The following is a 12,294-nucleotide window of genomic DNA, read 5'->3' as shown; positions in this document are numbered from 1 at the left end:
TGTCCGCCTTCTCTTTTGATTTTATTTAAACTCCCCTGCCCGTGAGCTCCTACCTACGTAAAGCCTAATCAGTTCTTCAGAATCTGCTTCACTAGATTGTGGTCTGTTCCCCTAGTGAGTACCTGAAGGTAGAATGTATTCTGAAAACCATGTTTGTAAACTTGACACCGAGCATAGTGGCCCCCAAGTCAAAACTCAAATTTTAGTAGAAACTCAAGTTTTAGAAAATACATCCCGCACTCCCTGGCTTTGCATGGAGACTTTCCCAACCCTTAAGAGCCCTTTTTCTCTCCATCTTCAGTTGCTACTTTTTGTGCTAAACAATTTAATACTTAATTACATGGTATTTCCCTAACAAGATTGAAATACTAAAGCCTCTAGTTCCAGTATAATAAAATAAAAAGGCCATTGAACTAAAGAAAAAAGTGCTTTCTAATCCAAACATGGTCCTTCCTCATCTAGCCAATAATCTTTCCTTATGAGTCACTTATTTGTATAAAGGCCTAATAAAGCTACCTTTCCTACTCTGGACACAAAATTAGTAATTCGCAACCAATGAAATAATGTATAAAAGACTTTTATATGTATAAAATATACATTTATTTTTAATGTTATGCATCAATGTTACCTAGAGTCATTTAAAACTTAATCTGAATTATTAAAATAAAAATTAGGTCTTTAACAACTTTTAAGCATTTCCTCAGATGTACGGAACCTCATATCCTTTAAGGGCTAAATATAACTGGCTGGCAATTCCAGAAAGCAGAGGGAGACCTCTCCATCTTTCCAGAGATTTGGGTTAGCAGGGAAGCACTTGTATTATCACTTTAGTCACCTCTAAGTTCCTATATCAGGCAAATTAACATCGCTTTAGAGATTACTTTTTACTGGGAGGAGGGTGTTCTTTTCTCTTGTTTTGCCTTTTGTTGTTTTATTGGTCTGTTTGGTTTGTTGAGATAAACTGGAACTTAAACTCCTGAAGCTTAAAATGGACATCTGGTAAGTCAAGATAAGCTAAGGGACCGGGGAATGGCTTGGTAGGAAGTGGAGAGAGGGCAGAGGAGAAATGAGAGAAGCCCACTTTGCTTGTTTCATTATCACCCACAGTATCAAGCTATGGGCAGGATCTGCCAAAGAAGTGCAAGGGATACTTCTGCCCTTGCAAAAGACTTCAGATAAATGTGTGAGTTACTAGGACACAGCTAAAATGTGATTAGTCTAAAGAAATCACGGATTACTTGTGTTTCTTTGTAGTTCATTGACAGTTTAGAAGCTACACACAGAAGATCATTTGAAAAAGATAGAACTGATACAACTAACATGGACTGTGGTCACCTTAAGAAACTGGAATAGGGCCTCCCCTGGTGGCGCAGGCGGTTGAGAGCAGTGCTGTGAAGCTGTCCGCAGCCTCTGCCACACGGGTTCGATTCCCCACCAGCCAGGGAGAACCCCACATGGCGCAGCAGACCTCTCCTGTCTCGCCTGTTGCTCCCCTCAGCAGTGTATTTCTTCAGTCTGCCTGTTCTGTTCCCTGCTCTGTCTCTGGTGAATCCTCTCACCCCCCACGCATCTGGCTGGCCTGTACCCCAGTTCTTGTATAAAATAAATAAATCTTTAAAAAAAAAGTATAACGACTGTTATTTCCCTTCTTTGCCTCATTACTAATTATTAAACTGTTCCTATATATTGAAAGTGAATAGTATTCATTGTAGTCACCTTTTAATCCTTTTGAAAGAGCTCTATACCCCCATCACAAAGACCCCAGCAGTATAATGCAAAACAAGTGCAGGGTATAGATTTTATTTCTTGATCTTTTATCAAAGGTTTCTTAGAAATACTGAAAATACCATTCCTCTGTTCACAACAGCCCCTTTTCCCTCCTTACAACCAAAACATTATATTCAACTACCTTTGAGATTCCTTTGATTCCTTCATTTTCATTTTCTTTTTTACCTTCTTTCAGGGTTCTAAGAAAAATCTCATTGATGCAGAAAACCACCCTGACTCCACAGCAGGTTTAATTGCAATTGCTTTCACCATGGCCTGGGCAGCTTGTCAGCAAACCACACACGCCAAACAAGGAAGCAGAATTAACTGAAAGGCTCTAGGTCATCTTTCCAGTGTGCAGAGCCTGAAGGGTAAGAGGGGGTGGTATTAACAAGGGATGAGCAGTGCTACACACAAGGTTTCTTGTGTTTATACCTTCATAGCTTTTCATGTGATCTTGCTTGTTTTATTTTGTGGCTTGAAGCCCTTGTTCTCAAATCTTTGAGCACTTTACTATAATTTGAGGAGGTTTTAGATAACAGCAATGTCTGGAATTCATACCCAGATATATTTATTTAGTTGACATAAGTTGGGGCTGTTAGAGGTACTGGGTATTTTTAAAAGTCCCCTGGGTGAGTCTAAACTCAGAAAGTGCTTTAAAAATCAGCCTGATTAAGGGGCCTCCCTTGTGGCACAAGGAGCTAAGTCTCAGCACTATCAAGCTATCAGCAGCCACTGCAGCACAAGTTCCATCCCCAGCCAAGGAGCTGACCACATGAGGAAGCAGACCTCTCCTGTCTCACCCGCTGCTCCCCTCAGCAGTGTATTTCAGTCATTCTGCCTATTCTGCTCCCCATTCTGTCTCTGGTGAATCCTCTCCCCCCAACTCCCACCCACTTCTGGTCTATACCCCAGCTCTTGTATGTATAAATAAATAAAATAAATCTTAAAAAAAAACAAACCAGGGCCTCCCCTGGTGGCGCAGCGGTTGAGCGCTGGGCTGCGAAGCTATCTGCAGCCTCTGCAGTGCTGGTTCGATCCCCGGCCACTGGTGAGGGTCCCACATGGTGTGACAGACCTCTCTTGTCGTGCCCGCTGCTCCCCTCAGCAGTGTATTTCATTACTCTGCCTTTTCTGCTCCCTGCTCTGGCTCTGGTGAATTCTCTCACCGTTCTGCACTTCTGACTGTACCGAGTGCTTGTATAAATAAATAATCTTTTTTAAAAAAAAAAATTAACTGACTTCTTTAAAAAAAAAAAAAAAAACAGCCTGATGAATAGGGCCCTAGAAGGGCACCAGTGTTGTAAAGGAAACCACAACCCACGACTTTCCTCTCTTCAGAGACTTGCAGTCTTTCCTGGTTGGTACACTGCGTCTGACCCACCCAGACTGTCACTGGCCAAAAGGAAAGTAAGGCAGATGCAGCCTTTCTCTGACACGCCGGTACGGCAGTGAGAGGTGCCAAGAAAGGGGCAAAGTACTAACAAAGCACAGCGGGCACTGCCAGTCCATCTGCTCCAGCTGCAGGCTGTCCAGGCAGACCATTTCAGACAATTTCTTAATTCACATAGAGATTCTGAAGAGCTGCGAAATATTAGCTGTGTAAATTCATGTATGTGTATTTTTGAAATTCTTGTGAACAACCTGGTTGGAGTTTATAGACAGCATGTTACATTGGAATTTTTGTATTTCAAGAAAATTTGTTTTGACTATTTGTCCAAAGTCCATTGTTTTTTAATGTAAGCCAATGATTTTTCCTTCTTTTTAAAGAACTGTATATAGTTTCATAGTGAAATGACTTGTGGAACTAATCTCTGTTGTTCTCATTCTTTGCTTATTACCTGAGACTTATGAGATTTAAAGTAAATGTTTCCAACACTTTTATTCGGAGAGAAAAATTCCACACCAAATTATTAGGTATGAAAAAAATATTACTTCTGCCTATGCATATTTTTCTCTTTTTTAAGATTTATTTTTATTTATGCATATAAGAACTGGGGTGTAGGCCAGAGATTTGGGGGCTGAGCAGATTCACCAGAGACAGAGTGGGGAACAGAACAGACCAACTGACTGAGATAGATACACTGCTGAGGGGAGCAGCAGGTGAGACAGGAAAGGTCTGCTGTGCCTTGTGGGTTAGCTCCCTGGCCAGGGATTGAACTCATGCTGCAGTAGTTGCTGATAGCTTGATAGTGTTGATTTTAACTCCTGCGCCACCAGAGTGGCCCTGCTATTTTTCTTGAAAACATTTTGATAGTGAAGATATCTCATATTTCACTGTTCCTTTTTTTTTTTAAGATTTATTTATTTATTTATACAAGCACTGGGTACAGTCAGAAGCGCGGGAGGGTGAGAGAATTCACCAGGGCCAGAGCAGGGAACAGAACAGGCAGACTGACAAAGTACACTCCTGAGGGGAGCAGCAGCAGCAGGAGAGGTCTGTCACGCCATGTGGGACCCTCGCTGGTGGCCGGGGATCGAACCGGCGCTGCAGAGGCTGCGGGCAGCTTCGCAGCCCAGCGCTCAACCGCTGCGCCACCGGGAGGCCGTCATAGTTCCTTTCTGTACATCCAAAGGAGTGGTCTTTTCTGACTGCAAGAGAAAACCATAACCCCCCCCCTTTTTTTTTCACATCAGCTAAGTTTTTGTCTCTTCCACTGTCTTTAAAAATTGACAATTTGCATCCAGTGAAATCATCCTTTAGTGTCCAGTCTGTGTGTTGTGCAACCAACCCATATGCTCGCAGTTCCACCATCCCCATCACTCATCCTTGCGGTCGGTCCCTTTCCCTTTACACAGGTAATCTCTGATGTTCTCTGTTCCTCACGTTTTCTAAGTTTATTTTAAAATAAAATATTTTAAGATCCAATACATAAAGGCAGGGTTAGCACTTTTATAGTAATATCACCAATGTTAATATTTCTTGGGACCTTAGGAAGATTTATGTTCTTTTATAGCTGATAGAGCTTGGGCTGGAGAGTCCCCTAAGCCAACCTCAGCTTTCTCCAGTTCATTCATCCCATTCATGCTGGTCGCCACTGCCACTCCCCAGCACTGTTTCTGCAAGAATCTTGTGAGCCTGTCTATTTGGAAAATTAAATCCAGTTCACAGACATTCTCAAACCACTTGTCTAATGTTTCTACAAACACTTGAATTAGGCCTAAAATGTCAAGTTCATTTACTAAGAATCCACACAGATGACAAAATGTAATGTTCCCTCAATATCCATAATTCGTTTGTTGTCAGATCCTCCACTTAATCCTCCTCCTAGGAAATTATATTTTCATCTTTCTTGGAAACCAAGTGGAATGTCTCCCTGATGATTTATTGTTGTGTATCCTCACTGTAGGGCTGCTAGAACTTGGAAGCTGAAAATTCCCCTGGTTGCTGAAGATCAGGATTGCTTTGAAACTCTAGCAGATGGTAAAAGAAGGAGGGAAGAGTCTCCCAGTGAACAAAGATGCTGCCAGGTGCCTTCTGCGGGCTCTCTTTCAGCTAAGTAATGGCAGCAATGGTGAATTTCATAACTGGTAGAAATGAAGTAGGGAGCTTGGGTCAGGGGGCAGAACATCCTGCTCTTAGAGGTCCCCAAAGGCATTGGATAGTCCTTCCAACTACCAGCTCAGTGCTTGTCCAAGGCAGTGCCTGGCAGTTTGAAGTTTGAGCCCACACACACCCCTCCCCCACCCTCCCCCCCAACCCCCACCATGTGTAGACAGCTGTACTTTGAGTCTTTGGGGAAGGACTTGCTGGTGGAACTTTTTTTTTTTAAGATTTATTTATTTATACAAGAACCAGGGTACAGGCCAGATTCACGGGCGGGTGAGAGGATTCATCAGAGACAGAGCAAGGAACAGAACAGGCAGACTGACGAAATACACTGCTGAGGGGAGCAGCAGGCGAGACAGGAAAGGTCTGCTGCACCATGTGGGACCCTCACCAGCCAGCCAGGATCCAACTGGCGCTGCAGAGGCTGCGGACAGCTTCACAGCGCTATGCTCAACTGCCTGCGCCACCAGGGGAAACCCTTATTTTTTTTTTAAATTAAGGTAATGTTTACAACAGTTTATATGACTTAAAGGTACAGGTTCCACCTCTTTTCAGATGTCTGTTACCACTCCACACCCACCACCAAAGCTCCCACAGTCCACAGGGTTCCCTGTCTTCCCCTTTCTCCATTGGCCCCCAACCTCCACCCTCCCCTTTTGAAGCCTCAGTTCTGCAGTTAGATTTCTAGGATTTGTTTAGGTTGTCCCTTTGTTTTGTTTCTTTACATTCCACACATGAGTGAAGCAATCCAATGTTTGTCTTTCTTCTTCTGACTTACTTTGCTTAGCATTATCCCCTCCAGTTCTATCCATGTTTTTGCAAACAGCAACATTTCTTTTCTTTTTTTTCAGCTTCCATTCTGTATATAGACCACATCTTAATCCACTCATCTGTCATTGAGCACTTACATTGTTTCTGTAACTTGGCTTTTGTAAATAGTCATAGGAGTGCATATATCCCTTCAAATTAGTGCTTCAGATAGATACCCATAAGTTGAATTGTTGGATCAAAGGCAGATCTTGAGAAACCGTCACAGTTTTCCATTGGGGCTGGACATTTTACATTCCCACCAAATTATAGTTTCTTCAAGGCTAATAAGAATACGGCATCTGAATATATATCAATTGACTTTTTATACTGTTATATTAAAATGCATAGTCTACCTCACACTTTTTTTTTTTAAAGATTTATTTATTTATACAAGAGCTGGGGTACAGGCCAGAGGCATGGGAGGGTGCGAGGATTCACCAGAGACAGAGCAGGGAGCAAAATAGGCAGACAGACCGAAAGCACTGCTGAGGGGAGCAACAGGCAGGACAGAAAAGGTCTGCCGCACCATGTGGGAATCTCCCTGGCCGGCAGGGAATTGAACCCGCACTGCAGAGGCTGCAGACAGCTTCACAGCTCTGAGCTCAACCCGCTGCACCACCAGGAAGGCCCTACCTCACACTTTTAATAGATCTTGACCCATGCCTGATAAATCATGTAAATCGGTCATTTGAAAAGTAGTTCACTGAATTCTACAGATTTTCTAAATTTTAACAAATTTCATTACACAGTATCAAAAATTGCATGTGTTAGTATTGCCCCTAATCTCATCAGAAATTCCTGATGTTTTGGGAAGTTGTCAAGATAAACATAGTGGATACAAATTTTCCAAAATTCTAATTTTTGCCCAAATAATCAAATTATCCTTTACTGAAGATGCCACTGACTTCTGATTAGCAAAAAAATTAAAAGACCTATGAAAGGAAGGAAAGTAAAATGTGCCAAAATCCTAGACCAAGTCTCTTTTTTAATGGAAGCACAAAGCTGAAATGGTTTTAGAGATCATCTAGCCCAATTCCTTCATTTTACAAGTGAAAAAACTAAGTTGTCTGAGGTACTAAGTGGCCCAAGGTCAGTGACAGAACTAAAATACAGAATCTTTCACATTTTCTCTTGCATAGAGCTATGATCATGAGAAGCAAGAGAAGAACTGTTGTGTATTTCTCTTGGAAGATGCTGGCCCAGCCAGCTCAGAGTCAAATGCTTAACCCAGTCCATGGGCTCGTCAGGGTGGAAGCAAATCCTGAAGTTGAAGGTCAGAACGCCTAAACACTCCTCCCCAAGCAGATCGCTCCCCCCTCACACAACTCAGGCTGGAGAAACGCTAAGACTGTGTGAGGTGTAAGACCAGCCCCAGGAACTGGGGAGAGGGACAGTAAGCCCTCAGAAGTAAGCGAGGAGGCCTGGTGCCCAGGATGGGCGCTCTGGGAGCTGCGTGTAGAGTAACAAGGACATGACCAGGCTCTGGAAAAGCCCCTGTATGGATGAGTGTGTTTGACCGTTTTCAGCAGGGGGCTGTTGGCATTTGTCAAGGAACTGCCCTGTGCATTGCAGGGTATTGACCATCCCTACCCTCCAACCATCAAATGACCGGTCTGTATCCACAGTTACCACTGTGAGGAGGAAAAATGTCCTGCATGTTTCCAAATGCCCACTAGGGGGCCTGCCTCACCCCCGCCTACCGTTTATCACATATTTGTTAATATTAGCACTCTGGTGAAAGTGGTGGGATACCATTCGGAGATAATTCGCGTTTCTTATCTTCCCAGGTGTTCTTGGCTCCCCTCCCTATAGCCAGTCCCCCTCCATCCAGAATCAGTAGCATTCATTGCTCCAGGACAAGGGTGAACAAACCCTTTCAGAAAATAAAATGTCAGTGTCAAAGTCACTTTTATTATACTTCATTTATAATTTCTACTTGCTTTATGTTCAAGCTTATTCACAGAAATAAAAAAGAATTGTAAGCTTAGAGGACGTGGCAAATACTCCTATCTCACATGATATTCAAGACTAGGTCTCATTCAAAAGAAGCGGATGGTGTAAACTTTGGTGGTTTTCAAGAAATGCTGGTCAAACCACGATTTGATCTCAATGCATCAGTTAATGTGTACTGAACACCCTCTCTTGCCTTTAGTATAAAGTACAAGTAGCTCGGCTCAATAATTTTTTTCTTAAAGATTTATTTATTTACACAAGAGCTGGAGTACAAGCCAGAGGCACAGGAGGATGAGAGTATTACCAGAGACAGAGCGGGGAGCAGAGCAGGCAGACAGACAGAAAGCACTGCTGAGCAGTGGGTGAGACAGGAGAGGTCTGCCATGCGATGTGGGTATCTCCCTGGCCGGCCGGGAATAGAACTTGTGCTGCAGAGGCTGCAGACAGCTTCACAGTGCTGTGCTTAACCCACTGTGCCACCGGGGAGGCCCGACTCAATAATTTTAAAAATATGTATGCAAGATTACTATTCACAGAGTTCTTAAAAGGGTTAGCTCCCTGGTTGGGGATCGAACTGGTATTGCAGTGGCTAGGGATAGCTTCAGAGTGCTGAGACTTAACCCTTTGTGCCACCAAGGAGGCCTTGGTTCACATTCTTATAAAGGTTTTAACTCTGATGCCAGTAACATTCAGATTTTAAATTTGATAGACATGGGAGCAGTGTAGACTCAGCCTGCCTTCGAAGGTGACCAAAATGGGCAATTTTGTACAATCCCATCAAGTCATCCTTGAGTTCATTCCCTTGCTTTGCTACTGGTGCAAAGCTCATGTTTTACATTAGTATTTTCTACCTTTCTCTTCTTCCAGAAGACAAGAAAATCTTAGTTTGTTCTCAAAGAATGCCAAAATAGTCTTAAGAAGAAAAAAGCTGGGCCTCCCCAGTGGCGCAGCAGTTGAGCGCTGGGTTGCAAAGCTGCCCGCAGCCTCTGCAGCGCCGGTTCAATCCCCGGCCGCCGGGCGAGGGTCCCACATGGCGTGCAGACCTCTCCTACCACCGGCTGCTCCCCTCAGCAGTGTGCTTTGGTCCGTCTGCCTGCTCTGCTCCCCGCTCTGGCTCTGGTGAATTCTCTCACCCTCCCGAGCTTCTGACTGGACCCAGTGCTTGTATAAATAAATAAATGAATCTTTAAAAAAACAAGAAGAAGAAGAAAGCTCTCAAACTCTCATAAACTTTCATTCAGCTCTCTCCTTCTTTCAAGGGAACTGTTGTTTGCCAAACTCTGCTTTATATTCAAAAGAGCAAAGTAACTGTATTCAAATATACTTCCATTTCTGCAACCAAGTCCTGCAAAATTTCATGTGCTCATTTCAAGATGTGGGTTTTTTAGGGCAGCCTCCTTGCCTTAATTTGAACTAAGTGATAAAAGAAAGGAATGTGCTGAAGTTAGTCTATTTCATCGCATACCCGATGCCTGCTGTGGTTGAATTTTATTACTTGATTCATGAAAAAAAAATCCGCAAACCTGGCTCTCAGGTCATTTCCTACAGACTGTGGCTCACTCTGTTGCTTAGGAGCTTTGCATTCTTTGCTTTTCATTTGGTAGAAGCAAGTTGGTAGCTTTAGGTGAAAACAAGTAGGTAGCTTGAGTGGTTATCTGTACTTTATTTATGTAAAGAATAAGACAAAACTTCTTGATCGTATTAATGTGGTCTCTGACTAAAGATGGTTAAGGCCTGAGTAGGACAGAAGAAGTGAATTTAGAATCTTTTTTCTCCTTCTGATGACTTCATTTTGTAAGTAGCAAGAAACCATGAAACATAAAATGCTAAGAACTAACTTATAAGCTCCACATTTAAAGACTAAGAAAAATGTGGGCCTCCCCGGTGGTGCAGCGGGTTGAGCACAGCACTGTGAAGCTGTCCGCAGCCTCTGAAGCACCAATTCGATTCCCTGCTGACCAGAGAAATATCCACATGGCGCAGCAGATCTCTCCTGTCTCGCCCGCTGCTCCCCTCAGCAGTGTATTTCAGTCAGTCTGCCTGTTCTGCTTCCTGCTCTGTCTCTGGTGAATCCTCTCACCCTCCCGTGCCTCTGGGCTGTACCCCAGCTCTTGTATAAATAAATAAATTAAAACAAAAATAAAATAAGGACTAATAGATAGTAATCCCTGAATATGCCAGCCAAAACATATGCCTTGCACTTGTTACTACTTTTTAAAGCAAGTTAAAAGCTGATAAGCTATTGAAAAACTCTTATCAGTCATTGCAAAAAATAGCTTAACCCATCCTAATCTGGCAGACTTAAAAGATCTAAATTCCTAAAAGCATTAGGGGATTTTTCCCCCCTTATTTGCTAAGCATGCTGTATATGAATTTTTAAAAAAAATTATGAGAGACCTATCTGTATATGAATCATTTTTTTACAACAAGTTTAGAGTAAAAATGTCTTTGTATTCATGGGCTGTACCCTGTGAGTGTATCTGCAGCCTGCAAGAGCAGGTTGCTTAAGCTGACTCTACAGAACATTACAGGAAGTGTAGATTAGAATTTGCACATGCACTCTGAATTTGCTCCAAGGGAGTTTGCTAAGGTGAAATAGTAGCTCTTCCAGGACTGTTGAGTTCTAGGTCACCTCTGTGTGCTGTTAATATTACCGTGTGTTTCCTTCCTGTCTTTTGTTCTGTTCATATACATTTTTTTAATTTGCAAATTAATATATAAATGTGAATATATTATACTTGCTAATTCATAATTTTATTACCTACATGTTATTAATGAAACATTTGCAACCTTGCAAAATAATCCATCCTCTAACTATAACATGATTTATCAAACTAGTTTCCTATTGTTGAACACTTAGGCTATTGTCACCTTTTGCCTGGTATAAATATTGTTGATCAGCATCCCTGAACTTGAATCTCTAGGCACATCCTAATTATCTTCAACAGATAATGTTCTTAAATATTTTTAAATGATCATGTCGGCTGATCATTTTCACCTTCTTGAAAAGTGACACTGGAGGGGCAAGGGTAGAAGCAGGGAGCCCAGTTAGGAGTCTATTACAGTAATCCCTGACAGAGAATAGGGTGGCTTGCAGCAGGGGGCAGCAGTGGAGGCAGTAAGTTACCAGATTCTGGATCTATTTTTGCAGGACGACAGTTTGGCTGTGGAGAATGAGAGAAAGTACTAGAGGTTTTGGACACCTGAGCATTTGGACCAATGGCAATGACATCAAGGAAAAGGCTGCAGGTAGAGCAGTTTGGGGAGAGAGAACAGACATTATTCTGAAGAGAGTGAGTTTGAGAAATCTACTAGGCACCCCAGGCTGGTGCTGGAATGAGAAGGCATTGGAACTATAATGTGGAATCACTTTAGATGATATTTAAAGTTAAGTGATCTTGGTGCAGAGGTTAGAGTCTCAGTGCTATCAAGCTATCACCAGCCACTGCGGCATGAGTTCGATCTCCAATCAGGGAGCTAACCCACATATGGCGCAGCAGACCTCTACTCTCTCACCCGCTGCTCCCCTCAGCAGTGTATTTCAGTAGATCTGCCTGTTCTGCTCCCCACTCTGTCTCTGGTGAGCCCTCTCACCCCCTATACTTCTGGTCTACACCCCAGTTCTTGTATGCATAAATAAATAAACCTTTAAAAAAATAGTCAGGCGATCTGGTGAGATTAGCAGGGGAACAAGTATAAAGAGAAATGGGCCAAAGACGGGACAAGGGGCATTGCAACACGAAGTGCATTTGCTCAGCGCCACACATTGTTCTAGGTACTTTGCATGGTTGTAAGCTCACACATTTGATACTCAAAGCAACTCAATTAAGTGGTATTATAGCCCATTTTACAAAAGAGTTATCTGAGGCACAGAAAGATTGAACCCTTAAGTTGATAACTATTTCATAAAATAAACTGATGAAATGTTTTGATTCCTTTTTGAGTGATGCAAACTTATTTTGAAATAAACCATCTAGGTTTCTTCTTCTCAAGCTTTACCCCTGTGTCTCAATCATCTCAATAGTTACAGTGTCCATTCCAGTTAGGCTTTAAAGAACAGGCATGACTAATCTGTTCAAAGGTGCTTTTCTTTCCAGCTGACAACACAAATTCTAGGAAAGCATACTGAGGAGAGCCAGAAAAAGCTTATGTTCAAAAGGAGAAAACTAGAGCCATTTTTAGTGTTTGATGTTTCTTACCAACGCTAACTTCAT

At 42.5% G+C, this 12,294-nt stretch overlaps 1 pseudogene across 1 annotated transcript; it reads right to left on the bottom strand.

Annotated features, from left to right (window-relative positions):
• Window positions 1-4,625: 4,625 nt before the first annotated feature.
• LOC311178867 (AP-3 complex subunit sigma-1-like) lies at window positions 4,626-12,294 on the bottom strand (annotated as a pseudogene). Its single transcript has 2 exons — window positions 12,280-12,294; window positions 4,626-5,181 (listed from the first exon to the last, which is right to left on the bottom strand). The product of its transcript is annotated as an AP-3 complex subunit sigma-1-like (transcript).

Source organism: Talpa europaea, assembly GCF_964194135.1.
Source record: "Talpa europaea genome assembly, chromosome: 10".
NCBI lineage: Eukaryota > Metazoa > Chordata > Mammalia > Eulipotyphla > Talpidae > Talpa > Talpa europaea.
The sequence above is the reverse complement of the archived record's forward strand: the minus strand, read 5'-3'. Positions and strand labels throughout refer to the sequence as shown.